The sequence below is a fragment of the Petromyzon marinus genome, chromosome 37 (genome assembly GCF_048934315.1).
Source record: "Petromyzon marinus isolate PM22_M1 ecotype Great Lakes invasive population chromosome 37, UKy_Petmar_22M1.pri1.0, whole genome shotgun sequence".
Classification (NCBI taxonomy): Eukaryota; Metazoa; Chordata; class Hyperoartia; order Petromyzontiformes; family Petromyzontidae; genus Petromyzon; species Petromyzon marinus.
This window is the reverse complement of record NC_133703.1, coordinates 3,599,822-3,615,713: the sequence shown is the minus strand read 5'-3', so window position 1 is coordinate 3,615,713 and position 15,892 is coordinate 3,599,822.

The following is a 15,892-nucleotide window of genomic DNA, read 5'->3' as shown; positions in this document are numbered from 1 at the left end:
GCAGCAATTACCAGGTCGTCGCATACATAATGTGGTTGACCAATAGGGAGACATCCCTTGACCGCACCTGGGCATCGATCAGCCTCCCATTGTATCTGTACCAGACGTAAATTCCTCTGGTACAGCTACTGAAGGCTTCACGAACTATGTGGTCGAAATAGATGTTAAATAATGTTGGAGCCAGAGGACATCTCTGTCGCAGGGAATGGCTCTGACTCCCGGCTATGTAGTTTTACTCGGGTCTGCTCACCATCATGAAGGTCCTTAATGAGTGTGAGCAGAGGGTCAGGGACTCTGAAAGCACGAAGAACAACCCAGAGCCCAGGCCTACTGATGGTATCATAGGCCTTAACCAGGTCAATAAAGCAGAGATGTAGGTCTAGTTGGAATTCCCTCCACCTCTGCTGTAGCAGACGGACAGAAAATATGACATTTTTGCAGGACCGCCCTTTCTTGAAACCGCATTGGGGCTCCGCAAGCCTCTCCTTAGCGTACCTAGCAAGGCGATGTTGAATAATCCTTGCCAGGACCTTTCCCGGCACACTGAGGAGTTAGATGCCCCTGTAGTTGTTACAGTCTGTGCGGTCCCCCTTCTTAAAGAGGGGGACCGCCAGGGCATCCTTCCAATCCTGCGGAACCCGTCCAGTGGCCCAGACTGTTGTTATGATGTCATGTAGGGCAGTCTACGCACAAACGCCACCCTCCCTCAGCATTTCGCTTTGGAGATCATCTCTGCTCGGTGCCTTTCCTGTTCTCGGACTCTGGATCGCCCTCAGTACTTTCTCAATGGATGGTACCTCAGCCAGCCACTCACAGGGGGTGACTTCCTCCTCTAATATTTGAGGTACCGCATCCTCAGCAGGGTCATCCCCACTTTGTCCCATGATGTTTTCCAGGCTGAGGGATTCCCCCTCCCCCAGGACCTCACAGAAATGCTCAGCAAATCTGCAAACCTGTCCCTGGGGGTCGGAGCTTGGATCACCCTTCGTTCCCCTAATGGTGGTGTAGTGGGTATAAATTGACGAATAAAGTTCTGATGAGGTAACACGATATTTATTGTCTTCCTTACAAGTCTCTAACACAAAGGGTATATCGGTCCCTTTACCCGATACCTGGGGAGGTATGGCCTCCGGATTATGCGGGCCCTATCACTGGGTACCCCGTTACCCTTCCTCCGGCTGGGACCCTAGGAGAGGCTATTTGACCTGACCGTACCCGGTCCGTGGGTCCTGACCACTGGCCTCACTGAGCTCCGGCCCTTAGAAGGACAATGGTACTTGGGGTCCAGAGTCCTATCTTCAGCCCAGGTCTTCGTTCTTCAGCTTGCAGATGACTGAGCCAGACCTCTGAGAGGTCCGGCTTATCGTTCGTGGCTTGCTCCGCCCTAGCCACGCTTCCCTTCTAGAACGTTCTGGAAGGTGACATCATCCCCCGGTTCCCCCCTCCCGGGGCCCCGGGGAATGTGTCCCAGGATCCGTTTGCTAGGGTTTGTCGTTGGCCCCTTTTTGGGCCATGGACATTAGCCCTGGCGTGATAGCGCTTCCGCCCCCTATTGACGATAAGGGGAAGCTACCAGCCCACAGAGTGGTGAGTGACGATTACCCCTACAATGGTAATAGGTGTGGCGCTGTAGGTTACTTTTTTGATGGAGTTAAATAGGGATTTGTGATCGCGGGCCATTGAGGCAGACTCCATCTCCTCAGCAACCCGCGATCACCACCCATCCTTGCAGCGCCTCACGGCTCTCCGAACCTCCGAGCGAAGGCTGCGGTAAGCCTCCTCATTCTCTGACGTGGGATGCTGTAGACGATTAGAGTGAGCCTGTCGCTTTTTCTCAACAATCCTGAACACCTCCTCTGTCAGCCAGGGTCTCTGGGGAGGTCTGGACCGCGTACACAAAGCAGTCATTGCAGCTGCATGAGTCACAGGCTTAAACCTCGCCCATTTACCCTCGACATCAGGAGGAGTGGGGGACGATGCTGTCTCACTCACACTCACTCACAGCGCGAGGCCGACTCATTACATCTCGCGGAGGATCGCGCTGCGGAACAAAAAAAGTTCCGCGTTTCAGTTTGCAAGCGCGAGTTCGCGTTTTAAGGCGATGGGGGCCGTCCATAAATGACGTCACACACCTAGGGAGGGGGGGTCAGACATTTGTGACGAGGAGGGGGGGTTTGAGAAATGTGACGTCACGTCAAAATGCGCAACTTTAAATAAATATAGACGACACGTTCTATTTAGTTAAATAGACTTTTTAATAAATGTTTTCTCCTACAACATCAGAGTGCAGCGCCACATTAAATACAATGACAATAGTTTAAAGCGATTTGAAGCATGTTTTATTTTCAAAATGAAAATATGGTTTGGGGGGGGGGGCAGAGCTTTGTGACGTCATACTTGAGGGGGGGGTCTGACTTTTTGTGACGCCGTGTGACGAGGGGGGGGGTCAAAAATCGTCCAAAATCGCGTGACGTCATTTATGGTCGTGATATATTATTTTTTATTTTATTTTTCCTACCTACGTGACTTTACTGAAAGAACCAAAGAGTACTTAGTTGGGTGGATAAGGAGTAAAATATTAGATGATAGGATCTGCACTATTGAGGAGTTCTGTTATAATGAATCTGTTGTAATGAATCTTATGTCACCTTAAGTATGCCTTTGTGAGTACACTCGTGACACGGGTGTCATGCGCGTGACCTTTGTCTTTTGTATCAGATGTGCGAGAGCAACTCCGCTGCGAGTCATGGTGGTGCTGGGAGAATTGCCTTTACCATCGATGGCACTTCACCAGCACCCGTCTCGACCCCACCTCAATCCGGTAGAGTTACAAGAGCGAAAAAACTCATCTCTTGTGACGTCTGTGGGAAAAAAATTCCAACTGGCATGGTGCCTAGAATCCCACGTAAGAACGCACAAGGAGACCCGTGATCAATGGTGCGGCATATGCGGACGAAGTTTTGATCAGCCAGGGAAATTCAAAAGGCATATGAAGACCCACGAAAAGTATTACATGATAAAGGGTGCACCAGGCTTGGTGAATAACGGCAGTTTTGCCAATGCGGTGTTGAATCTGATAGAGCCACTGGAATCCGATAGAGTCACTAGAGTGAGAAAACGAATCTCTTGCGACGTCTGCAGGAAAACATTCCAACTGGCATGGTGCCTAGAGTCCCACATGAGAATGCACAAGACCGGTGGTCAAAGCTGCCACATCTGCGATCAAAGCTTTGATCAGCCCTACAAACTCAGAAGGCATATGGAGACCCACGGAAAGAACTCAAGGGGCGCACGTGGCATGGTGAATGACGGCAATTTTGCCAATGCGGTGTTAAAGGTGTGTCAGAGCTACTCGGCTGCGAGTCATGGTGCTGAAAGAATTGCCTTTGCCATGGATGGCACCAGCAGCTCCAGCAGCAGCAGCTTGTCGAGTCCTGGTGGTGAGGAGGCAGAGTTGCAGACAATGCCACCTTCTGCAAAGGGCGCACCTGCGTGCAACGAAGTTATTGCTATCACAGCAACCGCGCATGGAACGAAGGCGCCTGCTGGGAAACGCCACGCTGACCAGCGCCCGTCTCGTCTCCACCTCACTCCCATAGTCACTAGAGTGAGAAAACAAATGTCTTGCCAAGTCTGTGGGAAAGCATTCCAACTGCCATCATGCCTAGAGTCCCACATGAGAACGGACAAAGAGACCCCTGACCAATGGCATCTGCGGTCGAAACTTTGATCAGCCAGGCAAATTCAGAAGGCATATGGAAACCTACGAAAAGGACTATTGGATATTTCTTTGCTGTTCTATTACTGAAGCTATCAACAGAAGGTGTGTACCGGATTAATTGCACTTGTGGAATGCTATGTTGGGCAAACAGGATGAATGATCAGCACAAGACTATAAGAACACCACAGAAATATGAAATGCTCACAAATACAACTGTCAGCAGTAGCAGAACACACGTGCCCACAAGGACACTCAATTGATTTTGATAATGTTGAAGTTCTGTGCAAAACTTGTTACTACTGGCCAAGACTAATTCCAGAATCTATCGAAATTTAAAGAAATAAAAATAATTATAATCGTTTGGATAGCTACCGACTTAGTGCTGCATGGAAGAGAATCATCAAATTACCATTTGTACGGCTATTTTAATACACACAATGGACACTAAGTACAAGATCAATGGGCTAGCATAATGCGCATGTATAATGTATGTTGATTCATTAATCCCTCCCCAGTTTGCGATCAAAGAGTGCACAAGTGTTGTCACCACATCTACGCCTCTATATAAGGAATTAAACAGGTGGACTTCTCCCAAACCTTGCTGTTGCCTGATGAAGCTAGTTGTAATTACTGAAACGCCGTACTCCGATGGTAAATGTTGTGGCTTGGCTCTCCAACACACCACACACCGGTGTGCTGTACTAGTGATGAATTGGCATGTTCTGTTTACGTGACAACCCTTACTAGTGGGCTGTCGGGTGGTGGCGGGTTTAACGACACATTTAAATTGTAATAGGTTTTTACCCTTTTATCTGGCACCAAAACTGACACCTTTATGCAAACATGATCCCTTGTATAAAGGTGTCAGTTTTGGTGCCAGATAAAAGGGTAAAAACCTATTACTATATCTTGCTACTGGCAAAGGAGGTCTCATAATGTAAATTCTTACCCCGAGCTCTCAATACTCTGATAGTGCGCTGTTTTTGAGTTGTATGCCTTTTGGCGTCATCTGGTCCAACACCAGTGGAGACTAGGCTCTAAGAAAAGCCGTCTCGGGTGTGCACCAATCAGCTTCAAGGACAGTGTATATCATTATCAGAGTTGTCTCTTTTTGTTTGCATTTTGACTGCTTGTGTTGTGGTTATTGCAAACATGATCCCTTGTATAAAGGTGTCAGTTTTGGTGCCAGATAAAAGGGTAAAAACCTATTACTATATCTTGCTACTGGCAAAGGTCTCATAATGGCACATATATTTACGCGATCCAACCCATAAAACCTGTATTATGGATATTTGTCGCGAAAGCCTACGTGTTAAACTGCCATGTATTTTTACGTCTATTGCTGTATTTTCTTACGTGCAATATATTTAATAAACGATCTTAATTTATTCATATTTTTGTTCGTAGTTATATCATTGTTGCGCGTGCGGTGTGGTCAGTGGATATTGTTCAGTGGATCAAACCGAGACAAATATTTTTGCAGCAGCTGTGGCTGCACATTGCAACAGCGCATTCCGAATGGTGTAGAACGCATCGCCCAGAATCTGTATCTGTGTGCAAACACCAGGTATGGTTGGTAAGAAACACGTTTGGTTTTAAATGAATAGAACTCGAGCTTCAGCCATATTGTTCATTATAGACCCCACTTTGTAAGCATTAATCACGCAAACCTTGCGCCTGATTCATTTGAGTCGGTGTGCTCATGAGCAACAGGGCATTTGTGGCAAGGTGTTAATGTACCACAGATTAGCACGGTTGGCTACGTACACTGCGAAAGAAGTTCAACACATATTCTTTGGGTTTTTCCGTAAAGCCACGTAGATAGAACAATAAAATAATAAAAATAAAGTGAATAAAAAAGTAAAATATATCACGACGTTTCGATCGCAACACAAGCAATCGTCATCAGGAGAAAAATGATAACGATTGCTTGTGTTGTGATCAAAACGTCGTGATATTTGTATTATTATTTTGTATTCACTTTATTTTTATTATTTTATTGTTCTATCTGCGTGACTTTACCGAAAGACCCAAAGAATATGAATTCCTGCAGTCACGAAAGCTTTAAGTCAAGATTCAAGTTCAACATACATTCATACATTTTGTAAAGCGAGCATCCTTGCACGTACAATGCACTGGACCGCATGTTCGTGTTAAGTGATTCAGGGGCTTTGTCACTGCCTACCCCATGATATAAATAATCTCAGGGAATTCAATTGCAAGTGTGCAATCTCCCTTCCGGTGGGCATCGAGGATGAGTCATACCCTGGCTTGCCAGGAGGCAGTGGAACACAACTGTGGAATCCTTTCCATCTGCACGGGATAGAACGTTGCCTCCTTGCTCACATTCTTTCGTTTTCTGCGAGTGTACTGGTTTCCCCCCACATGTAAACACTCAGTAAGTGGCTGCAAATATCGGAATGTAAAGAGAACCGCAGAGCTTGGGCGATTGTTGGGAGTGCCGGCTCACCGCCTGGCTGCTGTCTCCCCGCTCGTCTGTGGGAGACATATAGAGGTACTGAATTAGATTTATATTCTCTACATAACATGATTCCTATCTACACAAAGCACTCACCGCGTGGAGTACAGCAAGTGATATTCCACGAAATAAAAAATAAACGTACATGACCATAACAGAAGCCAATGGGTACAGCTGTGCATACACATACACACATATACACGATTCCTACTGATGGTTGGAACGATTCACCACTGCCGGAGAGTCAAAGAATTGTCATGATTCAGGATCATGAATGCAAACTGTCCCCGTTCTCAAACCTGAGTACGATTTAAAAGGTCATAGAACGCCTTTGTCGGAAGCAATTACTTCCCCATGTCACTGCGATGGGCAGATTCATGCAATTGCAGTCGGCTTACACATTGTCAGTAGACCCCCCCATACGCAAGCGTACGCATTTGGGTTAACCCCTCCTCCCCCCTCCATGCATACATACTAAATGGATGCCCCCTTAACAGCCACACCACCACTCCTCACACGAGACAAGCACGTGACTCTCGGTGTAAATGGAGCCGGAGCGCGAATAAACGTGCCGATGCCCCAAGTACAGTTGCCACCATTTCTACGACAGAGCAAACCCAGGCACATTTCTCAGCGAGCCCAGGTCTATTGTTAAAACTGTGCAGTTCACGGTGATAAAATTCAACCATAGCCATACCCGGGGTACCAGATCTCGGCACAAATCAATTCCTGCTGCCACCCGAACACTGTCCGGGGGTCAAACGCGGACAGGTGGCAGCCCCAGTCGCGAGGCCACATCTGCGCCGACTCACGGTAAGTGTGTGCAGGGCCAGCAGGAAGAGCCCCGGGATCTTGGAGCGCAGCCACTGGTTCCACGCGCTGTCTTGGTCAACGTCCTCTTGTGACGACGACGACACTTCAAAATCACCTGACCGGAAGGAGGGGGGTGGGAGGGAGAGTAAGAAGGTACGAAGGGGAACCTTCTAACTCTTTCACAGGGACGCGTTCTTCGCATGCGTCACCCTGCAGCCAACCCCTCTGCTCTCGTGTGTGAACGTGGGTCAGTTTTGTTTAATCGTTCAGAATGAATGGGGCATGACCCTGGCCCTTGTGCAACTTATTATTTTCCATGACATAATACCAAACACATCATTCATGTTTGTGAGTGTGTGTGGCCTGCAAGCAAAACCTACATGCTCTCGAGTCATATATCGGGAGCAGTCACAGGTGGGAAAGCATTGCCGAATTCCTAGAAAGGCTCAGCTCTCTCCAACTTATGTTGAAAGCGTTTATGAATTAGTTCTGCCCGTACCTCTTTGTGCCTGTGTAGTGGGCAGGCAAGTGTGGTGGAGCAGCAGGTCCAGCACACGGGGTGTCCAGGAGAGGAGAGGAACTCCTCGGGGCCGTGGCCGGGGAAGCAGAGGTCGGCGGCGCTGGGAGCGGCGTCAGTTGCGCGGCGTCTGTGGGAGAAGGCACAGGCCTCTGCTGAAGATTATCATCCGCAGACACATCACACGGCTTGCCGGACACGTCACGCACTCGGCCCTGTGATTGTGGAGGTGAGACAGGTTCACGCGTGGCAACGAATGGCTTGTCGCTGGACAAACATCGACGGCAACATCGGGAGAACGCGGCACGAACTCGTGCAGAGTTTCTGGCACCGTATGAATTTACACTCCTTGTAGGTATGTGCGTTGAACCTCTTTCGCGCCATACGTCAGCCAGCCGTGCTAATCGGAGGTGGAGATGGATGCAATTGAAGGAAGTCGAGCAGAGATTTCAAAATGAAACAAAAAAAATTGATACAGAAATGACACAAGTCCAGTGGACTTCACCAAGGCCGTGTTATCCCAGACTCTGACAGAGCACAAAGGAAGATTGGCAATGACAAAAAATGGCTTCATAACTTTCATTGTCAGATGGCACACTTGCATCTTCAGTCTTCAGTCGGCGTCAGTAATTTAAGAATGCACGCATGATGCGTGACACCAACTAAAATGGCATCGATGCTGACTAATCACATCCTCTCCAAGATGTGGAACTCAAGAGACAAGGATGCCTTATCCAAACAGGACTACCCTTGACAATTGAGTTGCCGCCTGGGTAAAAATAAAATGAACTAGGAGATTTCAACTTGAAAATCCAAACCATCGCACCAACAGTAATGGATGGAATCCTATGAGGTGCACACTGCAGAAGCTTCAGGTGGACTCTGGTACCTGCTTTAACGTCTGTGTGAGAAGCATCTTCTCCCACTGAAATTCAAACAAAGTTGACAGTTAGACAGGACATGTTTTAAAACATCCGCAGTAAAATTCAAGTATGTATACCATTAAAGTGAAATATTTTTTATTTACCAGGTAAGGCCCATTGAGAGCTATATAGCTCTTTTTCAGAAGCGACCTGGCCACAAATTATAGCTTAACGAAGTGGCTTATCACGTGGAAATTTATAGTAGCCAAATACTCTAAACGCATTACTTACAAATAGCTCACAAAGCGGTTATCCTCCCACTACCCTTGGGTTACCTCCTGTCCCGGTCCAGCCGAGACAGTCTGTGAATTGGCATCTGTGTTTGGGTGGCATGAATTAATTTGTACCGAGATCTGGTACCGGTACTGTGCTGAACTTTACTACTGCATGGTTGTTGACAGACCTAGACAGACTGAAACATAGGTCTGGGTTTGATCTCCATAGTGGAAAAGGTGGTAACCCGAAAACTAACCCAAACCCTTCCACATTCAACGATAAACACTTCTAAAACCGAGTTCGCTCGGAAATGACCCCACTAAACCGCACGTATGTAAACGTTTGACTTCAGTGGTTCCTCCGCCGCGTGCGAACGATGAAGTGCACGGCCTCTCGTGATGATGACCTCACACCCGCATGGCTGCACGAAAGGCGGTGCTGACGAGCATGAGGCAGGTGGAAGAGGCAAAACGAGGAGGCAAGATTAGAGTGCTGTAGTCGGTGGGGTATAGTGGGGCCTATTTCCGAATGATTGATTTATGTGGAAATGAAATTGGTCAAGAGCCCGTTACTTTGTAAACATTAGCATGTATCTACTTTAATACCAAGTCTGCAGGGGTGGGAAAGATGAGGTCTATTCATTCTGGTGGGCAAAGGGAATTTAGACACTCCAAGTTAAGTCTGGTGGCATACGGATAAAATGCACCTTACAAATGTAAATAATGATTAGAAATCCATCTTCTTCTTCACTCCCACGGTGTTTCCAACCAGGGTTAGGCCATGTAATGATCTGACGTGCTGTACACTTGTACAGTGTTACTGAATTATTGTATCATTATGAATTCAGTGCCCCTTCTGCGACCTTTCCCTAGATCCCCCTCTTGTGTATAACTTGGCCTGCTGACGTCAGGGCCGTAAGCCTCAGATCCCTTTCCCTGCCAGCAGCAGGCGCTATGCTGTTACATTACGATTCTATGCCGCTACACAGGGACTCCTCTACTTACGAACATTCGACTTACGAACTTTCAGAGATATGATCAAACCTGTCCGTATGTCCAGTTTCCTGTTCGGACCGAGAGTCGCAAGTTCAACCACCGCACAATAGGTGGTGATGGTGGCATCTACATCTGCAGAACGTGAAGAACCAGAGGCAACTGTTAAAGCCATTCCCCGTGTTTAGTGTACAAGTCGTAAAACGTGTTTGAAATCGACGGGAGTAAAGTTGGACTCACGAACAAATCGACTTACGAACAGACCTATGGAACCGAACTCGTTTGTACGTACAAGAGTCTGTATATGGTGGTCACTCTGAACAACACAGACCCAGCCTCCTTTTTACTATTTTTGGTCCATTAGGACATTACCAGATGCATCTTTCTGTGCTAACGACCACACAATACACATTAGACGTGTCACAACAGGTCACGTTTAATAGTCTAACCTTGTCTGGAGTAAGTCGCATACGGTAGACATTTCTGCACATTTGCAGAATTACATGCCTATGACAAATGAACCATGTCTATTGCATTAGACAGGGGTGCTTGATCATGTGTGGATGCAGATTCCCGCAGCAATAGAGGGAATAGGTTGTTCGCAGCGCCACTGATTAATCAGAATCAGAATCTATTTTATATCCTGGAGGAATACGATGAGCTATGAAGATCTTTTTCACATATGTCCAGTAGGGGAGGGTCAGCGAGCTATTTCCAAAACCGATGAGAGGCAAGATGGAGAAAATGTAAGCAAATTGCTAAAAATACAAAGTACATACATTCCTGCCAATTTGTCAACAAATGCAAGCTTGGGCAAGGTGGCAACACAACAACCACAGCTCTAGACCACGACAAGACTCTACAAAGTCCCTCAATTGCATTGCATTAAAATTGAACGTTTAATGAGCGATATTTGAAATAGCGTTACCAAATGACAATATTCCCTTCGAATACCTGACTAATGAATGAGGCTAAGACGCTTGCAGTAATATTCAAATATGCATCACAAGCCATTCAGAAGTGGTAGGCCTCACGTGACCACAGGGCACCACAGTGGCAATATGTTAACTACCTCGCCTGGTACGCAGGAGGCCGTGGATTCAATCCCGACCCCGTCGCCTGCTGTATATTTTGAGGTTGCATGTCTCTCTCACTACATTTAGAATAAACATCACGCGTTTAGAGTATTTGGCCTCTATAAATTTCCACGGGATAAGCCACTTCGTTGAAGATAACATTTGTGATAGCCAGGTTGCTTCTGAAAAATAGCTCCATAGCTCAGTGGGGCCTCCAACTGGTAAAATAAAAAATATAGTTTATATTCTTGGTTCTTTCGGTAAAGTCACGTAGAAGGGAAACAATAAAATAATAAAAATATAAAACAATAAAATTCTCACGAGGTTTCGACTGCAACATCACCTGATGATCATCATCACCTGATGATTGCTTGTGTTGCAGTCGAAACGTCGGGATAATTTTATTGTCTTATATTTTTATTATTTTATTGTTTCCCTTCTACGTGACTTTACCGAAAGAACCAAGGATATGAATCCCTGCAGTAACGAAAGCTTTAAATCAAAATATAGTTTAGTTTAAAAGTTATAGTTTGAGAATGGCGGTCCGATGGGAGGGAGTGAAGGGGTATTGTGAGGAGGCGTCATCGGGAGTGGAAGCTGCTGGTGGGAGCATGGGAGGTATGGGGAGTGTGAGGTGCATCGGCATTGTGGAGAGGGAAGGGGTGAGAGTGTTGTAAGCGATGGGGCTGGGGGAGGAGTGGTGGATATGACGATGTGGAAGCTGTGTCGGTGATGAGGTGTGTGCTTGAAGTGAGGATTACATGGGGAGCGGTGCCGAAGTGGTTAGCGCACCGTGCGACGGGATCCGGCGACCCGAGTTCTATTCCCACTCACGGCCAACATCGGTGACGAGTATCTGAACCAATCTCGGTCCCATCCCAGGTCTATTCTGCCTGATATCTGCAATGATATCTCCTTCCACGAGCTGTTCTCTTACATGAGGTGGTTCACTGCTGTGTGAGAGTTGCACAGGGATCCTTCATCTCATGACATGGAGCCAATAGCACCATTGGAAGGAAACTGAGCAAAATGCATTGCTTGACAAATTCCAAAGAGTATATATTTCTTAACCGGGGTAAATTTTACTTAAACAAGTGGGTAAATTTAGGGAACATTTTTGAATGTATAGATCGAGTCATTTTCACAATGGGAATTTCCTCTTCATTGTACTAACACCTAACTTCCATGTGTATTTACTCGTTCTATTGCAGGTAATTATTGTGTAATTAATGAGCTGTAATAGAATAATCTGGCTCAACCACCTCAATGTTAAATTATAGTTGTTGCTCTGCATCAACATCAACCACACGAAGAAGTGCAAAATGTTGGGGCTTCAAAATAAGCCTCAAAAATGTATTATGATATTTTTCAGGAAATCAGTATCTTGCTTTTCTACTATTTGTACGTATGTTGAACTTCTTTCGTACCATACGTAGCCAACCGTGCTAATCGGAGGTATTTGTTGCTGGCCATTTGGCATTTTGGGCCTTTGGGCCTGTGGTCAGCAACCGTGATTGATAAAACGTCCCATATACATAGTAATGCTATGGCATCCACTGCATGGTGATAAATAAATTATGTATTAGCGCGTGCGTGTGCTCAACGGTGGATGTCTTGTGTTCCAGAGGAAAAGCCCTTCCCGTGCAGTGACTGCTCGTACGGAGCGACGCAGAAGTCGAAGCTCAAGAGACACGTCCTGAGCGTTCACCACGTGCCCTTCGATAGCGCGCTGGACTCCGACTGCCCCAAGAATAGAAGGCGGCTTGCTGGGTGCCGAGACCACGGCTCAACTCTAGATTTGGAGCGCGCACGATGCTCACGGAGAACTCCCTGATGATTTATTTCATCCTGAGGCTGAGGTACCACGTGTGGAGCGATGAACTCAAGGTTTTGTGCAGCGGACATTTCCATGATTAAATTTCGTCACGTTCACTGCTGCGAGGTTACATCTATTGCCGTATATTTTTAGTCAATTGCTGTATTTTCTGGTATACAATATATTTCATAAATTGTCCTAATTTCATAACAAAGGTTTTTGGGTTAGATCGTGTAAGTATAAATGTGTCATAACCCTACACCACCTGACACAGCCAATTAGTAAGGAATTTGTCACGTAAACAAAACTCCACTTTTAGTTACTACTTCAGCCCACCGGTGTTTTGGAGAGTAAATCCACAAGATGAGTACGACGTTTCACTGGTAATTACATCCAGCATCATCGGGCGATTTGCCAGAATAGTGAAGCCATCCACCTGCTTCCGGTCTTAAATAGAGAAAGGCGATGTCATCACTGAACCCATCAGGTGCAGAAATCAGAGGCGGGGAGGGGGATTATTGAAATGATATAATTGATTAGTAATCATTTAATTAGTATGTTTCCTCTATAAGTAATGATAAATGTGAGATGTCTTCTTCCTCCACGCGTTTGTTCCACTCACGTGGGGTTCGCCGTCCTTGCCACCTTCTCCACACCGCCCCGTCCCGTGCCATCTCTCCCTCCGTTCCTCGGGCCACCACGTTCGACCGCATCACCACATCGCCCCACGTCTTCTTCTTCTGCCTTCATCTCCTCATCTTACAATCACAATTACTTAATAATACGCTTCCAGGCCGCACTAAGCCTGTAGCTGTCAGAGCGGTTAAAATAATTACATTTTTCTCAGTTTCAATGGATTCTCAAATTAGTCTTGGCCAGTAATAATTATAATCTTAGTTCTTTCAGTAAAGTCACGTTGAAGGGAAACAACGAAATAATAAAATATATATAAACAATAAAAATTCTCACGACGTTTCGACCATAACACAAACGGTCGTCTTCAGGTGTGTCGGTTTGCATAAATGTATTTATTTTTAAACGGGGTATTTATTTATTTATTTAAAATTTTTGACTCCCTCCTCTTTTCAGAACATAGATGGACTAGTCCGTCTAAATAAATTGTCAAATCGTTGCGCGTGGCGCTAGCGTTTTCAAAAAATAAATAAATAAGTAGATACACCGCTTTAAAATAAATAAATAAATGTATGCAAACCGACACACCTGAAGACGACCGTTTGTGTTATGGTCGAAACGTCGTGAGAATTTTTATTGTTTTTTATATATTTTATTATTTTGTTGATTCCCTTCAACGTGACTTTACCGAAAGAACTAAGAATATGAATTACTGCAGTCACGAAAGCTTTAAATCAACAGTAATAATTAGTTTTACACAACACTTCATCGTTATCAAAATCAATTAAGTGTCCTTGTTGGCAAGCATGTACTGCAACTTCCAACAGTTATGTTTGAGAGTGTTTAATATTTATTTGGTGTTCTTTTAGTCTTGCTCTAATGTTACATCCCGTCTGGCCAATATAACATCTGCCACGTAAGCAATTAATCCGATACATACCATCTGTTGATGACTTAAGCAATCAATCTTTAGTACGAGTTACAATTTTTTGAATTTTGTGTACCGTGCCAAATCGTACTTAGATTTTTAGCTTTTTGCTTTTCCAAAACTCGCGCTAATTTGTCAGCCACTCCCATAATATGTGGTATTTTAATTGTTTAATAACCTGTTCACTTTCAGCAGTATTGCTGCTCAATCTTGGTTTGGCATTCACTGCTCTGTTAATTTGAGCATTATTGTAGACATTCAATCGTCGCATTTCTTTGACATGTTTAATCTCTCCTCAGACTTTCACAAATCTGACACTGTTTTAGCCAGATGTATGAGCATCTTGATGAGAGGTATTCTGTACGGGGTGATGATGCGAATATGCATTCAGATAGGCATCAGTATGCGTTCCCTTTTGGTAAACGCTGTGTGTGTTATTTTACAATTTAGGCCTCGTCCGATAAATCACCTCTCCTAAGGAAATAAGTATTTAGAGGCCACACGGGACCGGGGGGGGGGGGGGGGGAGTTTATCGTTGTGTCTGTTGCTGCGAGCAGACGGCGTGCAATGGAGAGCTTGCTCAGAGCGGAGCTGGGCACGGACTCAGCGAGGACGCTGGGCGCTTCGGCCGGTGGAGGCTGCATCAGCACCGGGCAGAGCTACGAGACGGGGCGCGGACACGTGTTCACCAAGATCAACGCCAAGAGCGGGGCACCCTCCTCTACGCCTCCTCTACACCTCCTCTACGCCTCCTCACTACGCAACCTCAACACCTCACCTCCTGTACCCTCCACTTTGCCTCCTCTACACCATCTTGCATCCTCGCCTCAACCTTCATTCATTCAGCCCTGTATCACTTTTTTTTCGCTGCGACTACTAGCACCACCGTGGTGAATGTTGCAGTGAACTTCCCCTCGTTGAATCCCCCCTCCACCCACGTTAAGGGACTCGGTCTACCAGACACTTTGACCGCTTCATCTCATCCACTCCGCGTTCAACCACCGCGCCTCACTGCAGGTCACAACAACGCACTCAACTAAACAACTCGGTCACCCACTCATCCAGTCACTAACTCATCCAGTCACTAACTCAATCACCCTATCACACACTCATCCAGTCGCCCACGCATCCAGTCGCCCACTCATCCAGTCACCCACGCATCCAGTCACCCACGCAATCACCCTATCATCCAGTCACCCACTAACTCAATCACCCGATCACACATTCATCTCGTCACTAATTCAATCACACACTCAGCTAGTCACTCAGTCAATCATCCTATTACACACTCATCCAATCACCCACTCATCCAGTCACCCATTCATCCAGTCACCCACTCATCCAGTCACCCACTCATCCAGTCACCCATTCAATCACGCCATCATCCACTCACCCACTCATTCAGTCACCCACTCATTCAGTCACCCACGCAATCATCCTATCACCTACGCATCCAGTCACCCACGCATCCAGTCACTCACGCATCCGGTCACTGACTCAATCACCCTATCACTCACTCCTCCACTCGTTTACTCAAACACTCACCCATTTACTCACCCACCCGCTCACCTCCATGCAGGTCACCTCACTCTTCTTTTCAGATTTATCAGTTTGCACTGCTCCACTCTGGAATCCACACCCGGTCTTCCTGTTTTCCCAAACTCTTGCAACAATAAACTTGATCAATTTAAGGAACACGTTTCTTTGATCTTAATGATCTAATTACTCATTGGACAGTTATGTATTATAATTTTTTGTTGTTGCTGGCCGCTTGCCGT